General features: G+C 37.6%; 1 long non-coding RNA gene across 10 annotated transcripts in view; it reads right to left on the reverse strand.

Moving 5' to 3' along the window:
- Positions 1–4,200: 4,200 nt before the first annotated feature.
- Positions 4,201–26,383, reverse strand: part of LOC147358453 (uncharacterized) — a 137,930-nt gene continuing 115,747 nt past the window's right edge. For 8 of the 10 annotated variants that reach the window (XR_015141688.1, XR_015141683.1, XR_015141689.1 and 5 more), the window contains 2 exons: positions 23,641–23,756; positions 4,201–4,370 (listed from right to left, as the gene is read on the reverse strand). This is a non-coding gene — a long non-coding RNA (uncharacterized LOC147358453). Of the gene's footprint in view, positions 4,371–6,787; positions 6,875–23,640; positions 23,757–26,383 lie in introns of all 10 variants that reach the window. The other 2 variants (XR_015141680.1, XR_015141684.1) reach the window with 2 other exon arrangements.

Below are 26,383 nucleotides of genomic sequence, written 5' to 3' on the forward strand. Positions count from 1 at the left end.
TTTTAATTTCTTTCTTCTGTATATAGCCACCAGGGAAGACTTCAAAAAGCTGAGATTCAATCTTAGCACACTGGTACTTAAAATGAAGTTCGTGGCATTTATGAGACAACACAGGACTTTTATGATCCACCAGATATTAGGTTTACAGTTTTATCCTTTACTGCTCTCTCTCTGTACACTGTATTTTAATCAAATAAGACTACTTATTTTTCCTGACATACATCATGCTCTTCTTTCATAGTTTGTAAATTTTACTATTTATTCTTTCTTATTTTTTTATCTGAGAACCCACCATTGTGCCAATCACACAGTAGAGTTTGAACAAATGTTGTTTTAATTATTTTGAGCTTGTTTTCTTAACTATTCCTAGCTCAAAAGTGGACACAGCATGTTTAATGATGACACAAGCATAAATTTAGAGCACAAAAAGGATAAGGAAAAACCAGAAGTTTTTCTAGTTTCTGTAAATTGATTTTATAAGTGTTGATTACTAGATATGATATGGAAAACAAGCCAGTCAATGTTCTGGGCTAACTATTCCTTCTTTATTCCTCAACTATCAAAATAAGAAAGGAAAATAATTATCACAACACTAAGATCAACTCATGGATAGAAAGTTCATAGAAAATTTTCACCTTTTGAATATTTTAACTGGATGTAATATTAATGAACCTTAGTCATTTAAATAATATATTCTTAGATGTGGTACTCTCTGTAGTATAATTAGGGGATGGTTCATTCATAATCCATTTCCCAAACAGACCTATGTACCTACCAAATTTAAGGTTCTTAGACAAACTTAGATGAATTAGATATTTCAGCATCTACTGAGATGAACTCTACCTGTTTTTTTCATTTTTATTTTTGTATTTTCATGAAACAGTAATTCCAAATATACCTTAAAATGTATAAATTATATATACCTTAAAATATAAGGTTCAAAGTTGGGCCATGTTGATAATGTATACGTTTGATATGATGTGATAAAAATGGCACTTTAGTTCTGTGGTCTTGCTCCCAAGGGTACATGACCCCAATATAATCATGAAAAAGACATAAGACCAATCCCACAGAGATAGAGTCTTAAAAATACCTGACCAGTACTCCTCAAAACTTTGAAGGTCATAAAAATTAAGGAACCTGCTTAACTCCTTAAGGCTCCAGACATCATTTCTGCTACATTTTCTTGGTTGAAGACAGTTGAAAGGCTGACTCAGATTCAAAAGGATTTAGCTAGTATGTGTGTTACTTTTTTCTTTTTATTGAAGTATAGCAAATGAAAAGGATATATATGTTAAGTATGCAACACAATGGATTTTCACAAAATAAAATACATTCCTACAATCAGAGCCTGAATCAAGAAACAGAGCATCATCTGCATCCCAAAAGTCACCCTCACACCCCATCTGTTACTAACCACACAAGAGTAACTGCTATCTTGACTTCAAGGAGGAATAATGTTCCCTCTATGTTAGTTGTATGTGAATGGAATCAAATATATGTACTACTTTTGTGTCTGGATCCTTTCCTCCATATGTTGTTTATGAGATTCATCTATCTTACTGCATGTAGCTGCAGTTCATTTACTCTCATTATTGTATAATATCTCACTAGATTTATCCTTTCTATTATTGATGGTTGTTTTCATTATCAATCTATCACAAATAATGCTGCTATAAACATACTTGTATAATACTTTTGGTGAACATAACTATGCAGTTCTGTTGGGTATACTCTAGGGAATGGAACTGCTGAGTCCTAAGTTATGAGCTAGTTCAGTTTTAGTGTATCCTGACAAAGCATTTTCTAAAGTGGCTATCTCAGTTTATATTCTCACAAGAAAAAGATGAAGATTCCATTTGCTTCACACCATTACTTAACATTTGGAATTGTCAAACTATTTTACTCATTTTAGTCATTCTGGTGGTTTCAATTTGTATTTCCATGATGACATATAAAGTTTAGCACATTTTCCTAAGTTTATTGGCCATTTGGATATTTTTAAATGAAATGTCTGTTCAAATCTTTGTGTGCTTTTGGTAAGAATGCAAAATAGTGCAGCTGCTATGGAAACAATACAAAGGTTTCTCAAAAAATTAAAAACAGAACTACCATATGAGCCAGCAATCCCACAACTGGATGTTTACCCAAAACAATCAAAATCAGGTATTAGGACTCTCATCTCCATTTTAGCACTATTCACAGTAGCCAAGATGGAGAAACAGCCTTAATGTCTGTCCACAGATATGGTGGTACAGTGTTCAACCTTTGAAAAAAATGTAATTCTGCAATATGTGACAACTTGGAGGAAGTGATGCTAAGTGAAATAAGGCAGTCACAGAAGGACAAAATATTGCATGATTTAATTTATATGAGACATCAAAATTAGTCAAATTCACAGACTCAAAGAGTAGACTGCTGGTTTCCAGGAGCAAGGAGGAAGAGTAAGTGGGAAGTTGTTGATCAATGGGCATAGTTTCGGTTAAGCAAGGGAAGTTCCAGATAGCTGCTATAAATCACTGTACCTATAATCTACAGTACTGTATTGTATCCTTAAAATTTTAAGAGGGAATGCTGCTGCTTAGTTGCTTTAGTCATGTCCGAGTCTGTGTAATCCCATGGACTGCAGACTGCCAGGCTCCTTTGTCTATAGGATTCTCTAGGCAAGAGTACTGGAGTAGGTTGCCACGCCCTCCTCCAGGGGATCTTCCCAACTCAGGGATCGAACCTAAGTCTCCTGCATTGCAGGCAAATTCTTTACCACTGAGTCACCAAGGAAGCCCTTAAAAGGGTTATATCTCATGTTAAATGTTCTTACCACAATAAGATTAAATTAAAAAAACAAAATCTGTTCAAGAATGTTCATTTTTTCCTATTGATTTACTGTTTTGTATTTATTTAGAAAGTTCTTTATACATTCTAGGTATTATTTTGACAGGTATTTGCATAAAATATTTTCTCTCATTTGAATTCACTTTTTACATTTTTAATTATGACTTTGACTTAATTTTAATGTAACCTCGGAGAAGGCAATGGCACCCCACTCCAGTACTCTTGCCTGGAAAATCCCATGGATAGAGGAGCCTGGTAGGCTGCAGTCCATGGGGTCGCTGAGGGTCAGACACAACTGAGCAACTTCACTTAAACTTTTCACTTTCATGCATTGGAGAAGGAAATGGCAACCCACTCCAGTGTTCTTGCCTGGAGAATCCCAGGGACGGGGGAGCCTGATGGGCTTCCATCTATGGGGTCACACAGAGTTGGACACCACTGAAGCGACTTAGCAGCAGCAGCAGGAGGTGGGTCACAGAGGATCTTGCTTTGATTTATGTCATCAAGTGTTCTGCCTATGTTTTCCTCTAAGAGTTTTACAGTTTCTGGTCTTACATTTAGGTCTTTAATCCATTTTGAGTTTATCTTTGTGTATGGTGTTAGGAAGTGTTCTAATTTCATTCTTTTTCATATGGCTGTCCAGTTTTCCCAGCACCATTTATTGAAGAGGCTGTCTTTTCCCCATTGTATATTCTTCCCTCCTTTGTCAAAAACAAGGTACTCATAGGTGCATAGGTTTATTTCTGGGCTTTCTATCTTGTTCCATTGGTCTATATTTCTGTTTTTATGCCAGTACCATACTGTCTTGAAGACTGTAGCTTTGTAGTATACCCTGAAGTCAGGAAGCTTGATTCTAAATATTTTTTCTGAAACTTTCACTTTTTTCTTACACATTTAGATTTAAAATTGATTTTCATATATAGTTTAAGGAACAGGATAAGATTGATCATTTTTCTATATGAATACTCAATCTCATATTATTTATCAAAAATAAATATTTTTTATAAATAGTCTCTCACTAAAGTGAGAGAATTCTCTTACTTTTCTCTCACTGAAGTGTAGTCTTTCCTTTGTAAAAATGAGGTATCCATAGATGTGTAAGTAAGTCTCTTTCTGGATTTTCTCTGTAGTTCCAGTGGTCACTTTATCTATCCTTACCTTGATTCCACATTGTCTTATTTACTATGGCATTTTGTAATATTACATTTTCAGTGTAATATTAATCTAGCTTACTTATTATTTTTCAAGCCTGCATTAGTTTTTGTGTGTCCTCTGCATTCCTCTGTAAATTTTAGAGCCACTTTCTTAATCTTCACACATGCATGCTTCACATGCATGGACAGGCATGCACACACACAACCCTGCAGGTAATTTTATTTAAAATGCATTTAATTTATGGATCAGGAAATGGCAACCCACTCCAGTGTTCTTGCCTGGAGAATCCCAGGGATGGTGGAGCCTGGTGGGCTGCCGTCTATGTGGTCACACAGAGTTGGGCACGACTGAAGCGACTTAGGAGCAGCAGCAGCAGCAGCAATCTATGGATCAATTTGAGAAGAAGTTATACCTTTAAGACAGATTCTTTCAAATCATGTATATGAAATATCTTTCCATTTTAAAAGTTAATTTTACTGTGGTATTACTCACATAAACTGCATCCATTTAAAATGTACAACTTGCTAAATCTCACAGATGTATGTATATACCCATGAAGCCACCACGACAATCAAATTGTAAAATCTCTATCTTCCTCTAAAGATCCTCACATTCCTTTGCAATCTGTTCCTCCCTCTGCTTCCTTCCTCAGGTAACAGCTGATAGATTACTTGTCCCTGGAAATTACTGTGAATTTACCACAACTTAAAATTAATGGGGGACTTCTCTGGTAGCCCAGTGGTTAAAAATCTGCCTTGCAATGCAGGGGATGTGGGTTTTACCCCTGGTTGGGGAACAAAGATTCCACATGCCATGGGGCACCTAAGCCTGCATGCTGCACACCACAATTATAGACCTGTCTGACACAACGAAGATCTCACACGCCTCGACTGAGGCCAAACACGGTCAAATAAATACTGATAATTATAATAATAAAAGAGTCACATTAAAAGATAAAGTATATGGAATCATCCAGTATGTATGGCTTTGTGCCCAGATTCTTCACTCAGAGTAATTATTCTGAGATTCAGCCGTAGCGTGTTTCAGCAGGCAGTTTCTTTAGATCCATGTACATTAGTCCACTGTATGGAATTCATACAATTGTTTAAAATCCATTCGCTTGTTAATAGGAATTCTGAGTTGTTTCCAATTTGGATATATCCTGGATGAGTTTCTATATATATTCTTGTACAACTCTGTGTGAATGTATGCTCATTTTTAAAATAAATGCTCAGAAGTAGAATCTCTGGGTTGTGCTAAGTATATATTTGTGTTTTTAGGAAATCACCAAAGAGTTTTTCAAACTGGTCATGCCTTTTACAGTCCTGTAGAATGTAAGCATTCTTACCCTCTAACATCTTTAGATAAACATTTTCTATATTTTACCTGACTCTTATGTTATTATTGGCTATAGTACAGTCTGCTTACTATACAAGCAAGAGTCTATTTCACTTAATCTTTACAAAATATACTGATATAGCTATTATTCTATCTTTATATTTTAAGAAATTCCTATATATAAAATTTGAGCTGAGTGCCTAAATAGTCACAGCTATTCAGTAGTGGAACTGGGATTTGAATTCATATGTTACTACTAGGGTTTGATATCTCTTATTATCCCATGTCATTTTTTAAAAATACAGTCTTTAGTAAGAATAAAGATTTAAGGATTTAATTTTGAGGAAGCATTAAAATGTTATTTAAGTTTTCCCTACTGTACTGTCAAAAAGGCAGTGCCAATGAGAAGCTCAGTTTCTGAGCTCACATCTTGACTTAGCTGTTTATTAGATGCATATACTTGCACAGTCTTTTAAGACTAAATTTCCTTGAATTTTAAATGGTTGTAACACTAGGACTTTTCTTACAGGGCTGTTGTGACAATGCAATGTGATTAATGAAGGCAAATGCTGATCTTAATTCCTTACACACAGGAAAAACCAACAGGCATTACTGCCTCCAATCCCCTAGTACTAAGTGAGTAAATAAACCGATAAATAGAAAAAGACATCAAATCAGTGAAAATAAGAGAAAGAAAGGCTCTTGGAGAAATATTTTATTTTATAAAATGTATAAGACTTTAGACTCAAATATTAATGTTAATATCATATTACATAATCATACTTAGTTTAAGTTCTCCTTTATAAAATTTACATTTTAGCATGTACTCCCTCTGAGAGGGAGCTCCCTCTATAATACTACATAATCCTAGATTTAAAAGTGGGATACATTCCTCATTGGGCTTCCCTGGTGGATCAGTCAGTAAAGAATTTGTCTGCAATGCAGGTAGACCTAGGTTCAATCGCTGGGTCGGGAAGATTCCCTTCAAAAGGAAATGGCTATCCACTTGAGTATTCTTGCCTGGAGGATTCCATGGACAGAGGAGCCTGGCACTCTACAGTCCATGCAGTCACAAAGAGTTGAATAGGACTTAGCAACTAAACCATATTCCTCATCAAATGGAGAAAGCCCTATATAGAGTAAAGCCAGAGAGAAAAAAAAGGCTCATTCAGGACATGGTGAACAAGATATAATTGACATTGTAAGAGTACCTTAAATCAGTCTTCCTGAAGTGGATTTCTTTTTGTTTCTGAGGAAGTTTGCATTAGATTTCTATGAATTATACTCAAAAAAGATTCACCAAACACACATTTTCAGTACTTTTGCTGGACAACCAAACACCCTTTTCCTGAGATCCTTTTTCTCATTTTAGTTTAGCTACGCATTCCTTCAGGGACTCTCACATTTTATTACAGATGTAAGAATTATCACTGAAAAGTTATTAATAAAGAAAAAACAATACTTAATTTGCCTTGTGGTGGAATTCCAGGCATCTGTTACCCAGGACAGATTTTGGATATGACGAGTCACTGTGCTGACAGACCAGGTACTGTGAAAATATTATCATTCATTTAGAATGCTTTTGTTTGAGTAATGTTTCAAATACATTCTTGATGGCATGTTTAATGCAAAATTAGCAAGGGAAAGTTTCAATGCTCTTTGATACAGAGACCACAGGATATAGTAATAAAATCACATGGTCTCCATTAGACAGATCTGAGCCCAAAAGGGCAGGACTTATTTTTTGTGTTTCCAATTTATATATTAACACATTCTTAAAACCAAGAACAATGACTAGAATGTATTAGGCATTCAATAAATTTTTGTTGAATAAATAAATGCTTTAACCCAAATTTAGTCACTGACTGCATTTCATTAGAAAAATTATTTAACCTTTCGAAATGTGTTTCCTCCAAATCTGAGACTTCTCGTATTCATTAGAAATTGTTGGTATTTATAAGAAGGGTAAGTATATTTCATACATTTACCTATTAAATATTTTGTCCTTAAATGAAACATTAATATTATTTGCTTATGGAGTTTAAAAAATTATAACAGTCATTGGTTTAAGAAAGATAATTCAACTTACAAATTTGTAACAAATATTTTTACCAAATTATCAAAATTATTTGCATTTTATTGCCTTTTTTATATAGAAGTTTAAATTTTTATGCACTCAAATTTAACTCTGTGTGTGTGTTATTTATTTATATCTTACAGATTCTAGTCTTGGAAATCATTTGCTCTTTAGAAATTGAATAAACATGTATTATATTTTGAAAAAAAAAAAGAAATTGTTGGAAGAGGCAGGATTCTTTTCAAAATATGCAAAATTATATTGAAATGTAATCCATGGTAGAAATATAGAAAAAATATTTATACATATATGTTTCGAGCAGTTTGACTTTCTAAATGGGTGGTGGGGCAAGGGGTGGACCAGAGATTCTAATGTCTTAGTACCAAGATTTTGTGAGGACTGTGCTTCTTGACCTACTTATTGAGTAAGGGTTTCGATGAGTGAGAGGATCTGGCTTATAAGAATGGAATGGAAATAATGTACCAACCAGGAGATCTCAAATGTGTGAGAGCCTTAAGTGAAGTTGCTCAGTCGTGTCCGACTCTTTGCCACCCCATGGACTGTAGCCTACCAGGCTCCTCCGTCCACGGAATTTTCCAGGCAAGAATCCTGGAATGGATTGTCATTTCTTTATGCAGGGGATCTTCCTGACCCAGGAATGGAACCCAGGTCTGCCTGCACTGCAGGCAGATGCTTTATCGTCTGAGCCACCAGGGAAGCCCAAGAGCCTTAAAGTATAGGGATTTAACCCCTTACTGGATTTATCAACCTTCAGAAATAATTCTACTACACTTTTGGACAATATTTCTCGTAGATGCTGACAAGTGTTTTGTCTGTATCCAAAATCTGCCAGCTTCAATTAAAGTCCATTTGTAGGACAAGAAGAAGAAAGACAATTTTTTTAAGAAAAAAATTATTGACAGTGCTGTAGCTTCCATGATCATGTGTTTGGACTCTAGCGTCCTGAAGAAAGAACTATGAATTATCCCAAATCCTGTTTTTTTTTGTTGTTGTTGTTAATATTTATATATCAAAGGATTGGGAGTTTGGCATTAGCAGAATTAAAATATTATATATGTAGAATGGATAAACAACAAAGTCATATTGGATAGCATAAGGAACTATACTCAATAATCTATGTAAAGCATAAAGGAAAAGAATATGAAAAAGTATATATATATATATATGTATAGACACAGTGGAATCACTTTGCTGTACAACAGAAATGAATACATTGTAAATCAACTATACTTCAAGAAAATATTTAAAAATGATTTGTTAGGTGGGATGAGCAGTGTTGGTCTTGGGCTAATTATTCTCTGCTAATGAGATAAGATGAAGAAGGAAATGGCAACCCACTCCAGTATTTTTGCCTAGAGAATCCAGTGGACAGAGGAACCTGGTAGGCTGCTGTCCATAGGGTCTCACAGAGTCGGACACGACTGAAGCAACTTAGCATGCATGCATGCATTGGAGAAGGAAATAGCAACCCACTCCAGTATTCTTGCCTGGAGAATCCCAAGGACAGAAGAGCCTGGTGGGCTGCCGTCTATGCAGTCACACAGAGTCAGATACGACTAAAGTGACTTAGCAGCAGCAGCAGCAATGAGATAAAAACTTTCTTAGAACTCTACCTGATGCTCCAATAATCATGAAGTTTTTGTCTTTCTATTGGGAACATATGATATCATGAGCCCTTTTTGTGTTCTGGTAAGTATTGCCTCAGATTCTCTCTGAAGGTCTTTCCCCATTCTTGGGTAGTTCATCAAATGCATATGTGAATCAGAACTCTACTGAATGTCTGAGGAACACCTGACTGATATCTGGAATTCTCTTTTTGTGGGGTTCTCTCTTGTTTGGGACCATGTCCCATGAACTATGCCTCTCTTCTTCTTATCTCCTTGAACTATGGACTCCTTCTCAACTCAGGGAATTCACCTGCTTCTTCCTGGACTTCTGTCCTTGCAATGCAACCTGGAAACTCTATGGAGACAGTACGATAGTAAATTGGGACACGTGTGAGTGTCTTAGTCTGATCAGGCTGCTGTAACAGAGGTACATAGTCTTGGTGGCTTATAAACAACATAGACTTATTCCTCACATTTCTGGAGGCTGGGAAGTCCAAGATCAAGGTGAGATGTCAATAGATTTGATGTAGGGTGAAGGCCCCACTGTTTCTGATTAATAGATGTCCCTTCTCTCACTGTGTTCTCACATGGAAAAGGAGTAAGGGAGCTCTCTTGGGCCTGTTTTATAAGGATACTAATCCCGTTCATGGGGGTCCCACCCTCATGAGCTAATCATCTCTTAAAGTCCTCACTTTCAAATATCATCACACTTAAGACTAGGTTTCGGAGTTACCTGGGGGTCCAGTGGTTGGAAGTCCACCTGCCAGTGCAGAAGAAACGGGGTCCATCCCTGGTCCAGGATGATCCCACATGCCTTGGGGCAACTAATTCTGTGTGCTGCCACTTCTGAGCCCACACACCACAACTAGCAAGGCCTGCGTGTCTAAGGCACATGCTTTACAAGAGAAGCCATTGCTATGAGAGGCCCGTGTAACCCAAGTAGAGAGCAGCCCTCACTCGCCACAACGAGGGAGAGCTTGTGAGCAGCAACAAAGATCCAGTGCAGCAAAAAGAAAGAAAAAGACTAGGTTTCAACATATGGATGTGCGTGGGGGGGACATAAACATTCAGTCTACAGTGCGAACTACACTCAGTAGCCCTTCACAGCATGACTTACAACTGCAATTTGGCATCTGTTTGGGTGGTGATTTGGCACTTGTTACACACTTCCTGGTGGCTCAGACAGTTAGAATCTGCCTGCAATGCCGAAGAAGGGAATGGCTACTCACTCCAGTATTTGTGCCTGGAAAATCCCATGGGTCGAGGATCCTAGAGGGCTACCATCCATAGAGTCGAGAAGAGTTGGACATGACTGAGGGACTAACACTTTCACACACTAAACTCTAAATTCCATGACATTAGGACCCTTATCTGTTGTCAGTCACTATTTTATAATTAGCAACTAACAGTTTCTCCTGCGTAATGGATATAAATAACATTCTTAAACGAATGGTCTTAACACACTTTACATCTGTATTCTTTTCTTGGAAGTTTGGACTGTAAATTCATCAGACCAACTTCCCTTTTATCCTGAGGGAAATTTAGCCTCTGGGAATGGCTTAAAATCTCCTATGACAACAAAATGTTGTGTCTCTTGCCCAATTTTAGAGATATTAGGAAGAGTTTCTTTTAAAACATTATATCTTGCAAATGAGTTAATTATTTTTGTTTGGATTGTAGTGATTCTGTAATTGTAGATTAATTGGTTCCATCTGCTCTGTGATTTTCCAATTAACAGGTAATAGCTTTTGAAAGTTAGTTCATTTCTGACATGTGCAGGAATGTATTTAAGATGGTAATTTTTCCCCTTAATGCTCTCTGCTGCTACTTTTTTTTTTCTCAAGTCCTGAGGCATATGGTATATTTTTCCTCTGTTAGTTGAGGGCTTTTCAGAACAAATCTTCCTGAACAGGGTCATAAACTTCTTTTTTTGCAATTGGTATTCTGAGTTCACTTACTATTTGCTGCTGTTCCTAGTACTGATTAATGACAATAATTTTTAAGAGTAGAGGTATTTTATTATTTTTTAATTTAAAAATTGACTGTTTGATTAAGTTTCTTCCAGCTGAGTTTTCATATTAATAGAGATTTCTGACTGGAGAATAATACCTGCCGTAAGTGGGTAGGAGGAATGGAGAGTGAAGGAGGGAGCTTTCAAAATTATCTGAGCATAAATATTCAAGTCTATCACTTCCTACTACAAAGCTGACCTTGGATATTACGTTACCTAATTGTAGGTATTATGAAACACTTGAAGTTTTTGGAGTACCTCCTTTCCTTTTCTTTATCGTAAATGCCATCACCCAGGTCAAACAATTTTTAGAACCTCCAAGGTATAATCTATATGATTTTGCTAAATAGTGACAAAGGGTGGATGTATTAATAATAGAGAAACTGGTCAAGTAACCAAAAGCTTCCAGGTGGATCAGTGTTTCCTCTGAAAAACAAAGGGCTTTACAGGTAGTGCTAGTGGTAAAGAATCTGCCTGCTATTGCAGGAAATGTAAGAGATGTAGGTACATTCCCTGGTCAGGAAGATCCCCTGGAGGAGGGCATGGCAACCCACTCCAGTATTCTTGCCTGGAGAATCCCATGGACAGAGGAGCCTGGCAGGCTATAGTCCACAGGGTTGCAAAAAACCGGACACAGCTGAAGTGACTCGGAATTCAGAGACTAGATTTATTTTCCTTCTTTAAAAAAGAAATAAAGAGAAAAGCAGACAAAATAGATGAAACAAGGGTCTTCAAACACTGGACAACAGGCAGAACAAGACTGTGATGTTTTCATAAATTAAATGTGCAGAAGCAGTTTCTAGACCATGATGCAGAGAGTAAGACTTCAAGCAGAGATGTTTTGCTGCATTGAGGATTTAGTCTTTCAGTGCTCAAGAAGAGGTCTAGGGGCCCAACTCATTTGACACCAGACCTGATAATATGGCACAGTTGCCCAGGGCATCACAAGTTGAAACAAGTTTTGAGCAGAATGCTGCTGATGAGAAGAGCAGTTTTACTGTGAAATTCTGGAAGTTGACCTCCTTGAGAAAAAGCACACAAGAATGGTGTATAAATCAGAACTCTTGGCTTCCCTGAGCCTCAGAAGAAAGAGAATGATGTGGGCTCACAGCAGAAGGCAGGGAATACAGAGAGGTGGAAGGAGTAGTGGTCAGTGCTGAGAAGAGCGACCTCAGAGTTTTTCAGTTCTCCAGTCTAACCCTGGCAGGGTAGGTCACATTCATATACCAGAAGTCCCATATACCATGAAACATCAGCCTACTTTTAGCGTTTCAAATTATTTTAAAAGAGCAGAAGGAACACATGTATACCTGTGATGGATTCATTTTGATATTTGGCAAAACTAATACAATTATGTAAAGTTTAAAAATAAAATAAAATTTAAAAAAAAAGAGCAGAAGGAGTAATTTTAGCACAGATCAGATAACTGACAATAATATAACTAGTGACTTCTAACAGGAGTATGAGACATTTTCTTGAATCCAGGGTAGGGTCTACAGGTTGGTTGGTCCCTCTGTGACCCTAGATCTCATGCGGAAAGTCTGGTGAATGGAATTACAGATTCCATTCTGTTAGGCCTATGACAGAAATGGTAGGTTGCCATGGGCAGTTCAGGATTTATTTTTCTAGGTCTGATTTAAACCTCCACTTTTCTGTCTCCAAGGTAATGATGGATTCCCCAAGAGGAACAGCTAGTAACATTCCATAGTACCATCTCATGCTTTTTGTAACTTCTGTCAAGAACTCTTAGGTCCTAAAGACTACTGGTTCCTGGCAAGGATGAATGGGGTCATATCCTCATTAGAACATGGTCGTCCTTGCCACCTTGACCTTGCACCTATAATGAGGGGATCTGCTGATATTTTGTCAAAGTGCAAGGAGGCCATATCCAAGCACAATGTCTCCATTGTAGAGGGAGCTCAGAAGAGTGCATGCAAAACCTGGTGCAAGACTTTGTTGAAGTTGCAAAGTTAAAAGGAACATATGCATATTCACACAGGTGAACATTTCTTTGCCTACTTAAATTATGGCAAGTTGTTTACAGAAATGATGTGAAACTGCCTGTCCGCACTGGCAAAACGGCAAACTTCCTCTCTTAAATTGTATTCCAGGATGCTGCTGAAGTCAGCTGTACGCTTGAAATGAAATGCTTTTGGTAGAAAGTTAATGGCACAGGGTTTGAGGCTTCAGGCTGCACAGTGGCTTTGGCAACTTTAGAAAACTACTAAGTTGAGGACTATTAATAATAAAGGTAACCCTTGTGCTGTTATATTTCTAAGTTGATTTTTTTTTAAGGGATGCAATTCCTGAAACCAAATCAAAGTTCTGTCAGGGTTGAGTGATGAAGTCAAAAAGTAGTTAGCAATTAATGCTATTAAAAGTAGCCCATTTTAAAATGCAAAATTAAAGCACAAAATTTCTAAAACAATTTTTATACAATTCTGTGAAGCATTAAATTGCATTTAAGTGGCCTCTAATAGGAATATTTCTATTATACAATGATGCAAATATGCTTATATGATGACTCTGTGCCTCTCTAAAAGAAAGGTCCTTAAGGACATGACTGTCTGCTACAAATATTTTAAGATATCTTGTGAAAGTAGTCCTAGGCATCAGAAAACACAATTTTATTTGTATCTGATTATAGTCACATATACTGGCCTTTGGTTATGCTAAAATTGGGCCCAGAGTGAGTACTATCTCAGATTATTATTAGGCATACTTTTGAATATTGCATTTTTTAATAAAATATAGATTCTGCTGCAGTATTATAAAGAAATGACTCATTTGAAAAGACCTTGATGCTAGGAAAGACTGAAGGCGGGAGGAGAAGGGGATGACAGAGGATGCGATGGTTGGATGGCATCACCAACTCAATAGACACGCGTTTGAGTAAACTTTGGGAGTTGGTGATAGACAGGGAGGCCTGGCCTGCTGCACTCCATGGGGTCGCAAAGAGTCGGACATGACTGAGCAACTGAACTGAACTGAATTACAACACTGTGTAAAAATTCTTATACACTAATTTAAGCTACAGCAAAGTTTAAGTAAAGCTACATGTTAAGTAATTAAAATCACATGGTATTGGGAAAAGAAAAGGAAAGCAAATTAATGGAATAGAAAGAAGAGATCAGAAAAAAATTACACACATATGGATATTTAAATTACAACAAAGTGCTATAGAACCATGGGGGAAATGAATGGCATCTCAATAAATGATACAGTGACAATTGGATATCCACGCTGGAAAAAAAAGGAATAAAATAATCCCTCCCAACAACGAGTCAAATAAACACAAAATTCCAGTTGGATTGGAGATATCATGCATACATTCACAGTGTCTGTAATCCAAGATAAAGCGACCAAATAAGCAGGAAAATTCAAGCATTAACAATGAGAAAAGTCAGTCAATAGCAACAGAAAAAGAAGTGTGAAAGATGGTGGAATTTTTAGACAAATATGCTGAAAGATAGCTTTTATAAATATGGCATATATGTTCAAGAAGGAATAATAAATTATTAAATCTATGAGAAGAGAATGGAAGATGCAAAAACAGAACTCAAATAAAATTTATGACATTGGAAAATATGTGAAACAAAAATGCACTGAGGGATGTTAATAGAGATTGGATATTGCAGAATAAAAAGACATGAATTTCCAATAGAAACTATGGAAAATAAAGCACAGTTAGAAATGAAAGACTAAAACATTTTCTACTGAAAGTTAATAGCATAAATTTACAGAAAAAAAAATAAGGATATCTCCATAGCTTTGGAATAGGGAGAGTTCTCATGGGATCAGAGATTACTGGAGTTGAAATAGAGACTCTATGTCCAAAAAGAAAAAAAAAAAAAGAGAGAAGAGATAGTCAGAGGATGGGATGCATAAAACCGAGATTACAAAAGGCCTATGCTATGCTATGCTAAGTCACTTCAGTCGTGTCCAACTCTGTGTGACCCCATAGACAGCAGCCCACCAGGCTCCCCCATCCCTGGGATTCTCCAGGCAAGAACACTGGAGTGGGTTGCCATTTCCTTCTCCAATGCAGGAAAGTGAAAAGTGAAAGTGAAGTCACTCAGTCGTGTCCGACTCTCAGCGACCCCATGGACTGCAGCCCACCAGGCTCCTCCGTCCATGGGATTTTCCAGGCAAGAGTACATAACACCAAACTTTAGGTTATGATAACAGAAGTGATTTAGGAGAACAGACTCACTGATGGGGAGAATTACAAAGGCATGACAGGCCCAGTGTTTGATTGTTTAGTTGCTCTGTCCTACCTGACTCTTTGTGACTCCAGGAACTGCAGCCCATAGCCTCCTCTGTCCATGGGGATTCTCCAGCAAGAATACTGGAATAGGTTGCCATGCCCTCCTCCAGGGGATCTTCTGAACCCAGGGATTGAACACAGGTCTCCCACATTGCAGGCGGATTCTTTACTGACTGAGCCACCAGGGAAGTCAGACAGGCCCAGGGTTACAGCTTTAGAGTGAGTTAATAGTTGACAAAACTAAATTTCAAATCTAATTCTTTCTAACTTCAAAGCCATGCTCTTTCCAAAAGAAAACAAACAAACAAACAAATCTTATCCTTTATAAAATGTAAAATGCTACATAGTAATTAAACCTGAGGAATTTCATGAACTCAAGTGGAGGTTTCAGATCTGGATTAAAGGAATATGTTGGAATCAAAACATCTTTCTCCCAAGAAAACTCAGCTGTCAAATGAATAATCCATGATCAGGTGGGAGCCAGCCAGGCTAAAGTCATAAGGGCACACAATCACCTAAGACCGCCACAATGGCACTTGCTTGAGTGTGGATTTAATTAGTAATGAGATATGCATCGTGTATTCACTACAGTTCCAATGATATATTTCTGGAAATTTGGTTATACTTCCTAGTTTTGCCATGTCCAATGATTCATGAAATAGATACTGTTAGCCTTTCCTGGTGCCTCTGCACAAACACATTCCAAATGATTGAGAAGGCCTGGCTCTGAATTTGAAAAGAAAAGGCAAACGAAATGAGGCTAGTCTACAGAGAACGATGCAAAAAATAGTTATTCTTTCAACAGAATCATCATTTATAGTATAAATATAATATTGAATGACTTAACACAACCTTTCTCAGCACTGTTTGTGGGCAGCAGTTTATCCACGTTTCAAAGAGCAAATATTTTTACCAAGTTATTCAGGTTTCAAGAATATATTTCTTTCATAATATTAAATTTTATATTTTGAAATAATGATAGCTTCACATTAAGTTTTAAGAAAAAAAGAGCTCCTATGCCCCCTTTACTAGTTTCTTCTTAAGGTAATATCTTGCAAAATTAGAGTTTAATATTATAACCAGGATATTCCCATGTACACAATTCAACAACTTTATTCTGATTTCTGTAGTTTTACTTGTTCTCATTTGTTGCATGGGTGTGTGTGTGTGTGTGTATTTCATTCTATATAAGTTTACCGTGTGTAAAGTTCATGTTTTCACTTCCACAGTCAAGAAACAGAAGTTTCACCACCACAAGGATCCACCTTTTGGTCCTTTTATAATCAAATCTCCCTCCTCCCTATTTCCCTCCTGTATTACTAACCTTACAACCACTGATCTGTTTTCCATCTCTACAATTTTTCCTTTTCAAGAATGTTATGTAACTCAAATTATTCAGCATGTAAATTTTGTGGCTGTCTTTCGCTCAGCCAAAATTCCTGTAGATTCACCCAAGTAGATGAGTATAATTCATAGTTTCTTTTTGCTGTTGAGGAGTATTCTATGGTATGAATACATTACAGTCTGTTTAAGTATTCGGTTGGCCAAAAAATTCATTTTGGGTTTTCCCACAAGATGAATGAACTTTTTGGCCAACTGAATATTAACCCATTGCAGGATACCTGGATTGTTTCCAGTTTGGTTTATTATATATGAAGCTCTTACGTACATCTGTGTATAGGATTTTTGTAAATATAAATTTTAATTTCTCTGGGATCAATGCCCAAAAGTGCAACTGCTAAGTCAGATTGCTAATGACCTGTTTAGTTTCACAAGAAACTAACAAGCTGTTTTCTAGAGGAGTATACTGATTTTAAAGAAACAGAAATAGTGTTTATTGAGCACGTACTATGTATCAGGTGCTTAATTTGTTAATTCGTGCTTAATTTATTTTACAAACATTTATTTACCACCTACTACGGTCATGGTACTATTCAAGAACTGGGACTAGAGTGATGAACAGAACAGTTTCCCTGCCAGCATTCTACTATATGAAGAAAACAATGATAAATATATAAATAGAAATAATCATCTTAGACAGTGGTGAGAGAAATAAAAGCAATAAGACAGGTAATGGTTTGGAATATGGCAGCGGAGGCTCACTTTAGCTAAGGTGGCCAGAGAAGGCTTCTCAGAAGTGGTGACTTACAAGCTGAAAACATTTCTGAGAAGGAAGGAGCCCAGCATATATATGGGGAATGATGGTTCCAAGTAGAGAGGATGGTGCATGCCAAGGCTCTGAAGTATCAATGATGCTGGCAAGGGTGTGAGACAGAAAGGAGCAGAGTGGGAGAGCAGACCACAGATGGAAGTAGAGAAGGGAAAGAGGCTGGAGAAGCAGATGTGTCTCTCGCTACATACTTTACTTTCAGGTCCCAAGATGTTTTGCTGTTTGACATTCGCAGTCCAGGTTCGATGCACGATACTGGATGCTTGGGGCTAGTTCACTGGGACGACCCAGAGGGATGGTATGGGGAGGGAGGAGGGTTCAGGATGGGGAACACATGTATACCTGTGGCGGATTCATTTTGATATTTGGCAAAACTAATACAATTATGTAAAGTTTAAAAATAAAATAAAATTTAAAAAAAAAAGAAAATGCAAAAAAAAAAAAAGAAAAGAAACTATTAGGGGCTTTTTCACAAAGGAGGGATAGGATCTGACTCACATTTGGTACCTTGTGGAGAACAGACAAGATGACCTGTAGAGTGAGGTCTCGTCAGGAAAATAAAAGCCCTGTTACCTCACTTGAACCCACCCTACCTGGGATAGAACCCTACCCAGTAAGCTGAGGGATATTTAGGCAGAAGGACACCACTAGGGGTAGCCAGGACCCAAATCCCAGGCAACTCAATTCCTTTACAGAAGGTGGGAAAGGGTCCCTAGATGCAATGAGACAATTTGGAGTTTTGAAGTTCAAATTCTGACAGCCATTTGCCAGTAGCCTCAGAAAACTTAATCTTTCTGGATCCCCATTTCCTTATTTTGGACTAAAGTAACAAACCTCACAGAACTGTTTAAAAAAATTAAACAGGAAAGGAGCTTCCGGTTCAAGATATTGGAGTAGAAGGATATGCACTCATCGTCTCCTATGACAGCACCAAAATCGCAACTAGCTGCTGACTAACCATTGACGGGACCTTGGAACCCACCAGAAAAAGATACCCCACATCCAAAGACAAAGAAGAAGCCACCGTGAGACAGTAGGAAGAGTACAATCATGATAAAATCAAATCCCACACCTGCCAGGTGGGTGACCCACAAACTGGAGAACAAAACAATAACACCAAAGAAGTTCTCCCGCTGTTGGGAAGGTTCTGAACCCCACGTCAGGCTTCCCAGCCTACAGATCCAACAAAGGGACTGGGAATCCCCAGGAAATTTGGTCCTGAAGGACAGTGGGATGTGACTACAAGACTTCCACAGGATGGAGGCAAACAGACTCTAGTCTTGGAAGGCACAGACAAAATCCTGCACACACCAAGACCCAAAGGAAAGGGGGCAGTGACCCCACAAGAGACTGAACCAAGACGACCTGCTGGTGCTGGAGGGTCCCCCGTGGAGGCGTAGGTCAGCAGGGTCAGGGGCACTGGCAGCAGCAGGCCGGGAAGGCCCCTCCTTGGCATAGGACCTCTTGGAGTTTGCCATTAACTCTACCATAGAGCCCATATACCCCAGGGCTGGGTCACCTCAGACCAAATAACTTACCAGGTAGGAAGCAACTGCAAGGCCCTACCCACCGCAGCAAGACCCAATTTTTCCCACTGCCAGTCCCTCACATCAGGAGGTTTACAAAAGCCTCTCAGCCTCCTCTATCAGAGGGCAGACAGAAGAAGCAAGAAGAACCACAGTCCCACAGCAGCTAAAACAAATAAATGAAACCATGTCAATAAGAACTTGTCCACAGGGTCTCATTCTATGGCTCATATTGGCCTTGAAGAAAAATCAGTACAGGACCCAAGTACCTCCTGGAATTTCTTGACACAAGATCCCCTCACCAAGTAGTAAGATTATGAAATTATGTATAAGCCATAGCTTTAAAAAGTTGTAATTATGAAATCAAAACATGCATGTTTATGTAGAGATCAGAATTTGATTTCAAATTCATATCAGCAACCCACTCTCCCAATTAAATAAACACCCAAAAAAGTGTGAATTACTTAGGGATTTCAAATTCCTTGCATTCTTGGGCAAAGGTAACTGTTAATTGCACATCTGTGATTATTATAATCAATGTTAATTTACTATAAACCAGTGTGATCATTGTTGTTTATCTAAAAACAACATATGCAAAGGGACTCACTGTTTGAAAATATCTCTATAGTCTTGACTAAATAGGAATTAGGAACAGATTTCAAAGTAAACAAGAACACACTCCTGTTCTGATTCACATATGAAAGATAAAAAATAAAAACCTGCAAAAAGGGAAACTGTTTCACAGGACTTAGGTTGAACAAAGTCAAGTTTCAAAATGTTTGCACGTCTACAAATTTTGAGTATCCCAGATGGACAGTAGTTTCATGGATGTATTATCCCCTATCTTATCAAGTTGTATCCATTAAAAATCTAACTTTTTGTTTTAATGTCAATCATATCTCAATAGAGTATTTTTTTAAAAAAGATAATGAAATGCAATAAAAGTGGAGACCTTCTCATTAAAAAAAAAATCAGTTTAAAAGGACTTAATTTTTTCTCAATCCTATTCTTAAGCATTTTTATCTGCCTAGAATTCCAAATGAATGGTCACTTGTTTAAACATGGGCAAAGAAATGGAAAAGTCCAATTCCTCAGCTGAATTAATGTTATATTGGGGTCTCTTGCTTAGTTCAAGTCACCAGTGTGGTAGAAACTAGGCAATCACAGGCATAATGGATCATGACTTGTAAAAGCATTTGTAAGTCAAGAAGTAGTGGTCACTTTGTTCCTTTGGGGAAGTTTATTCAGAGAGTAGAGGAAGCTTATTAATTTCATTTTTGGTTTCTTTCTAATCAGACTCTGCCTCTCTGTTCATGCCTGCTCCTTGGTGTCAAGTCTCAACTGTGAGAGGGAAAGGGAATGAGTAACCACTCCTTTGGCTCAACACTGCACCAAAGGAAGCCAGAAAATATGGACTGAGAACTAAGATCCTTCTAAAACCACCAAAGCCATGAATAGGTACAGACAGCATCAGGTTACAAATTCCTGTCAGAATTCCAAGGCTTCAAAGTCCATCAGATACAAGGGATTCAGAATTGACTTAAGATAATTAAATTGCTGCTTTGAAATGACTTTTTAGTTTAAGATATTTTGCAGTCTTTATACTTTTCATTCTTTGCATCAACAGAAAAGTTGTGTTGGTGTTATTACCTGAATTTCATCACTTATTTAAAGTCACTCATGTCTTTTTTTTTTCTTTTGTAAATCAATGAATGCTTTGTGGTGATGACCTTAATACAGAGAAGATTACATATAGAGTTGGTGTATTCATCATTTGTCGTCCTAAGTCATACAAGACGTGTTAGAAAACTTGCTTGTATTTACTAACTACAATGAAACTGCCTAAATTCTAGTTCAATTAATATGTGCTTCTGTGTTGTTTGAAGGAAAAAGTGGTACATGATTTGCTATGCTATTAATAGTAATAATACTTCGTCTTTTTAAGAGGTGCTATTTTTGACATTTACCCCCCAAAAGTATCATTAGAAAGAATTATTCTTGACTTTTTTTTCTTTTTTGTGTGTTCAGAATTAGATGATCTTTGATAAACTGTAAATGTGACACAAATCAAGTTCTGAAAGAGTCATTTAAAGATTCATTTAATAATTCATGGGACTATGAAAGGGTAGCAGTTAGGGAAAACATAAATAGATACCATATTCAAATAAAATTAGGATAAAATAATTTATTAAATTGATCAAATCTTAGGAAAACAATAAAAAAGGGAGAATATTTTTCACATCTGTGCAGAACAATCTTGAAATAAAAAACATAAATTACTTAAATATGGAAGCATCTGACTATATTAAAAATTTTATATTTTATATATGTATAAATGTTTATATAAACAATTAAAGAATAACTATATCTGTAAACATTAATAAATAGAAAAGCACAAATGCTCAGGCAGTTCAAGATCTTTAGGAATATGTTCTGAACCATTAGTAGCATCTATGGGTCCATTCTGAAGGAGATCAGCCCTGGGATTTCTTTGGAAGGAATGATGCTAAAGCTGAAACTCCAGTACTTTGGCCACCTCATGTGAAGAGTTGACTCATTGGAAAAGACTCTGATGCTGGGAGAGATTGGGGGCAGGAGGAGAAGGGGACGACAGAGGATGAGATGGCTGGATGGCATCACTGACTCGATGGACGTGAGTCTGGGTGAACTCCAGGAGTTGGTGATGGACAGGGAGGCTGCGATTCATGGGGTTGCAAAGAGTCGGACACGACTGAGTGACTGAACTGATCTGATCTGATGGGTATAATGCTATAGGTTTACACTAGATGGAACTTTTACTTTTTAAACTATGCATTTGTAGATTTCACTTTTTTATAATAGATACATAACTTAGTGATTATAAAATAAAATGATTTTAGTTAGAAAATAAAAGAAATGCAATTTGATATGTAAAATAAGGAAAGGCATTTGAAGATCCAAATCTTAAGGTTGTGATTTCCTTTTTCTTGTGAAATAATGTTTCTGAACTTTTCTTGACATCTTAAAAGATCCAGGTTTGCTTTGAGGTTTGAGTAATGACTGGGTAGACTCATATTTGATCTGTCATTTCCAGTCTTTTAATTACTGTGGAAGATTGCTTAGGTACTGAAGAGAGAATTCCTGTACTAACAGGATGGTTATTTGAAGAGAAGCAAAATTTGGCATCAACTGAAAAATCATCAACTCTTAGTATTATATAAACCACTTTCTAGATAGAGTTTACTGAAAACATTTACATGAAACATTAAAAAACCAACACTTTAAAACCAGAGAATGTGCTTTTGATCCCTTTGCCGGAGTAGTTACTGATACTTGAGATTACAAGGAGTTTATGAAAAATACTATTTATCTAGATTTGAATATTAATGAAGACAGATGGTATTTTAGAAAAGAGAAACAATAATCAAAGAAACAATACTGATGATTCAGTATTTCTGTTGTTTAAATGCATTTGTTTGTTTGTTCAAGGCCAACTGCTCTTATATTTTGTGGTTGCATTTTTAAACCAAAAATGAAAAAAAAAAAAAAAAAAACCAAAAATGTGTTTAAAACTTCTGCAAAACCCAGTTATTTCTTTGTAACTGAACCATCAATTTCAAGTGCCCACTATCAAATAGAATTTCTAGACGATTCTGTTGCTATAAAAATGGTTAAGACAAAGTTCCTGGCTTCCTGAATTTAATTCTTGTCTTTGTAGCTAGCAAGCTACTACCAAGTTTTGTTTTCAATTCCATCTTTTGTGATGTAAATATTGTTAGATATCTGATCAGGGTATTATTAAAAGCACACTCTTCAGGGTCGCTCATGTAAACTTCTCTTTCTTCTTCTTATCACAGGTTTTGAAGGTTGGATGAAAACTTATTAACTTTAATAACAACAAAAGAGCAATGACAATAGTCTCTATGCAACACAGAACTGTGCTGAAGACCTGAAGACACAGAAACAGACAGGTTAACTGACAACTAGCAGAGTAAGGATTTTAGCCAAGAGTCATCTGACTAACCTGGAGAAAGTGAAAGTGAAGTCGCTCAGTTGTGTCCGACTCTTTGCGACCCCATGGACTGTAGACTACCAGGCTCCTCCATCCATGGGATTTTCCAGGCAAGAATACTGGAGTGGGTTGCCATGTCCTTCTCCAACCTGGAGAAGGGCATGGCAGCCCACTCCAGTATCTCTTGCCTAGAGAATCCCAAGGATGGAGGAGCCTGGCGGGCTACAGTCTGTGGGATCGCAAAAAAAATGAACAGAACTAAAGTGACTTAGCATGCACTCACACATATCTGACTCCAAAGACCTATTAGAGCATCTCAGTCAGTTTCTTACCAAAGCTGTTGGTATGTCCTACCATTAAAAGGACACATTTGGATTTAATTATAATGTGCTCAATCCCCTAACTTTCCCTTGATATTTGTGTGACTCTGACCAAAGCATCTGATCTAAGTCAGGTTTCCTCTTGTATAAAACAAGCACTCCAATATCTGGTTTAAGGGTGCCATGAAAAGTCAAAGAGACAGTATGCATAAAACAGCACAGCATCTGCATGATTTTAAGTACTTATATATGTGGCAGTAGTAATTATTCTTATTTTAAACATCATATTATAAATAGCCAAAATGAGTCAGTAAAAAGAACTTACTTGCCCACCGTTAAGTAGCATCAGAACTTGAACCTGGGTCGCTTGAAAGCCAGATGTGTCTCATCTCTCCAAGTGGTTATAATTTCCATGTGCTCCATAGCAAAAACATCATAAGTCTGGGGACATATATAAAACTTTTAAATTCCCTGTTACCGAAGTCCAGCCCCGGCTGATCCAGGGAGTTCGAAGGGGAGATGGCTTCGGCGAGTTCACTGGATACAATAGCTTTATTTAAATATTCATCAAAGATATAAAGAGTAATAGAATGAGGATAGCTCAGTAGGAAAATTCAGCAGATAAAAGAGGCTGAGTAGCTTGGTTTACGCGGAAAATCAATATAACCTGTGACATCAGCTTAGCTCTGACCACGGAGGCCACAGGCACCCTCTCAAATAGCGGAAGGTGCCCCACCTTAGGCACCTTTTCAAGTGGGTCTTAGAAGCCCAGGCAAATAAATGGTCGCGGAGGACCTCCGCGCTCCAGGTGGAGACTCAGCCAGAAATTGAGAAAAAAGAATGACATGGGGAGACCAAGCTTCGTTGAGCAAGGCCCGTAGCTTTATTTTCAACAGGGGCTTTTATACCCTAAGTTGCACATAGAGGATAATAGGGGATGTGAAATCATGCAAAGTCAGCAGTCTTTGATCCTTATCGAAACCAGTGTTTCTTTCCTGCAAATTTATCGTATACAAATGGTTTAGGTGATTTACATCATCTTCTGGCCAGAAGGCCTATTAACATTTTATGACTCTTGACAAAGGTTTGTCAACCGTAAGACTTATTTTCTCTAAGAGTAGTTATTTTAAGGTTTGGCGCCATCCTCCAAAGGTGTTAGATAAAGTTGCATTCCTATAGGGCAGAGGTGCAATGGGTTTACAACAAAGGAAAGAATTTATTACCTTAAGGGTCTAAAGTTGCTAACACCAAGGCCACTACTTATTTTTTCTACATACCAACTATATTAATTAATACACATTCAAGGATACAACACAGGGGATGTGGAAACTTGGCAGCAAGCATTGGCTCATCAATGAAATCTTTTACTAGTTTTATTCTAACAGTTTCTAACTCTCTGAGAGGCTCTAAGCTATTTGAATATCTTAAGCTTCCCATGCCTCTCGAGGCTTAGAGACTGTAAACAATTGTATGTATAGCTGTAGGAGTCCAGGTAAACTTGTCAGGCCAGTTAGAGAGCTATCTGAGGGGTTTGGATTTAAACACTCCTAATGCCCAGGAACTTATTAACTGGAGCTATAAGTTAATTATTTATCAGAGAGAGCGAGATGGTGGTGGGGGACAGCCCCCAGTAAAGTCAGAGGTGAGAGCACAAAGCAGTAAAGTAGGCAGACTCTCTGGTTTTTGGGGGTAGATGCTCGAGAATATCCAGGGGGACTCCTGAGGCTCGATCCCGCCTTTGTGTAGGCTGAGCCTCCTTCCTCATGACCTTTGCCACGGGCGGAGCTCCTCACACCGGCTTCTGGCACTCTGTCAGGTAGTTTCATGATGTTTACATTCTTAAGGCTGATATGTGACAACCCTATAAATGTCAGCTTCTGACTAAGCTAATAGTCCACGGTGGCATTAGCAGGTGAAATCTGTTCAATAAGCCACACCTCTATTCACAGGTGATCATTCTGTCACCACTAGATCTTTACGACTCTCTTGCCCCAATTAAGAGCCCATCAAGCCACTGAGTTTCAATACAAATCACCTTCATATTTTGAACAGACTTCATTTCAGAGGAACTACCTTGTACCTTTAAGGTGAAAACCCATAGAGTTTATTGTTATTGGGGGAAGGTTTCTAAGCTCCAGCTGAAACAAGTGCCAAAATTGTGCTTAGTTTGGAAGCAAATGTCTTAAAAATAGAGAGTATCAAATCATTATCATCTTCAGAATAATAATACTTTTGACTGGGACAACAAGATGGTGTTGAACACTATCGGGATAGTGTTCACCACTTTGAACACTAGACATCCACGATTTCATCTGGTCATAATAATTAAATTGCATATGACCTTTTTAGAATAAAGATGAAACCAAGGCTCAGATATTGTAAGAACTTACCTGATAGATCACACAGTAAGATCGGTGAAATGAAAAATGTGCCTTTTATTTTTACTTAGAAAACTAAAGAAACTTTTGACCAACCCAATACCTTTCTACTGTAAGACAGAGTTCCTTTAGTAAACAGACTATATATAATGTGACTTGTTTTCCTTTAGTCAGAAAGTCATGTCCTACTCTTTTGCAACCCCATGGACTGTAGCCTGCCAGGCTCCTCTGTCCAGGGAATTTCCCAGGCGAGGATATTACAGTGGGTTGCCATTTCCTTCTTCAGGGGATCTTTCTGACCCAGGGATCAAACCCGTGTCTCCTGTGTTGGCAGGTGGATTCTTTACCACTGAGCCACCACGGAAGCCCAGGTATTGCAATTAGGGGGCAGTGCATACCTATAGCCTACCTTACTAAATAAACAATTTCTCCTAGAAAATAGGTATAGATGTATTTGTCCTTTATATAAGTTAATATATATCTTACAAACTTAGGTGACATAATATAGAGAAGTTACCTTATAAATTATGAAACGCTGAGCCTTTGAAGAGGAGAAAATATAGCGGAAATGTTACCGAGCCAGATCCAGCCGCCTGATGCACATGGGTTCCAACGCTGAGAAGCTGAAGTTCACAGCGGAGAGTTTATTCCCAAATGAGGCCAAATGAGGAGAAGGGAGAATACTTCTCA

The sequence above is a fragment of the Bos grunniens genome, chromosome 15 (assembly GCF_055505025.1).
Source record: "Bos grunniens cultivar Pamir isolate PY7600 chromosome 15, Bosgru_T2T1.0, whole genome shotgun sequence".
In the NCBI taxonomy this organism is placed as follows: domain Eukaryota; kingdom Metazoa; phylum Chordata; class Mammalia; order Artiodactyla; family Bovidae; genus Bos; species Bos grunniens.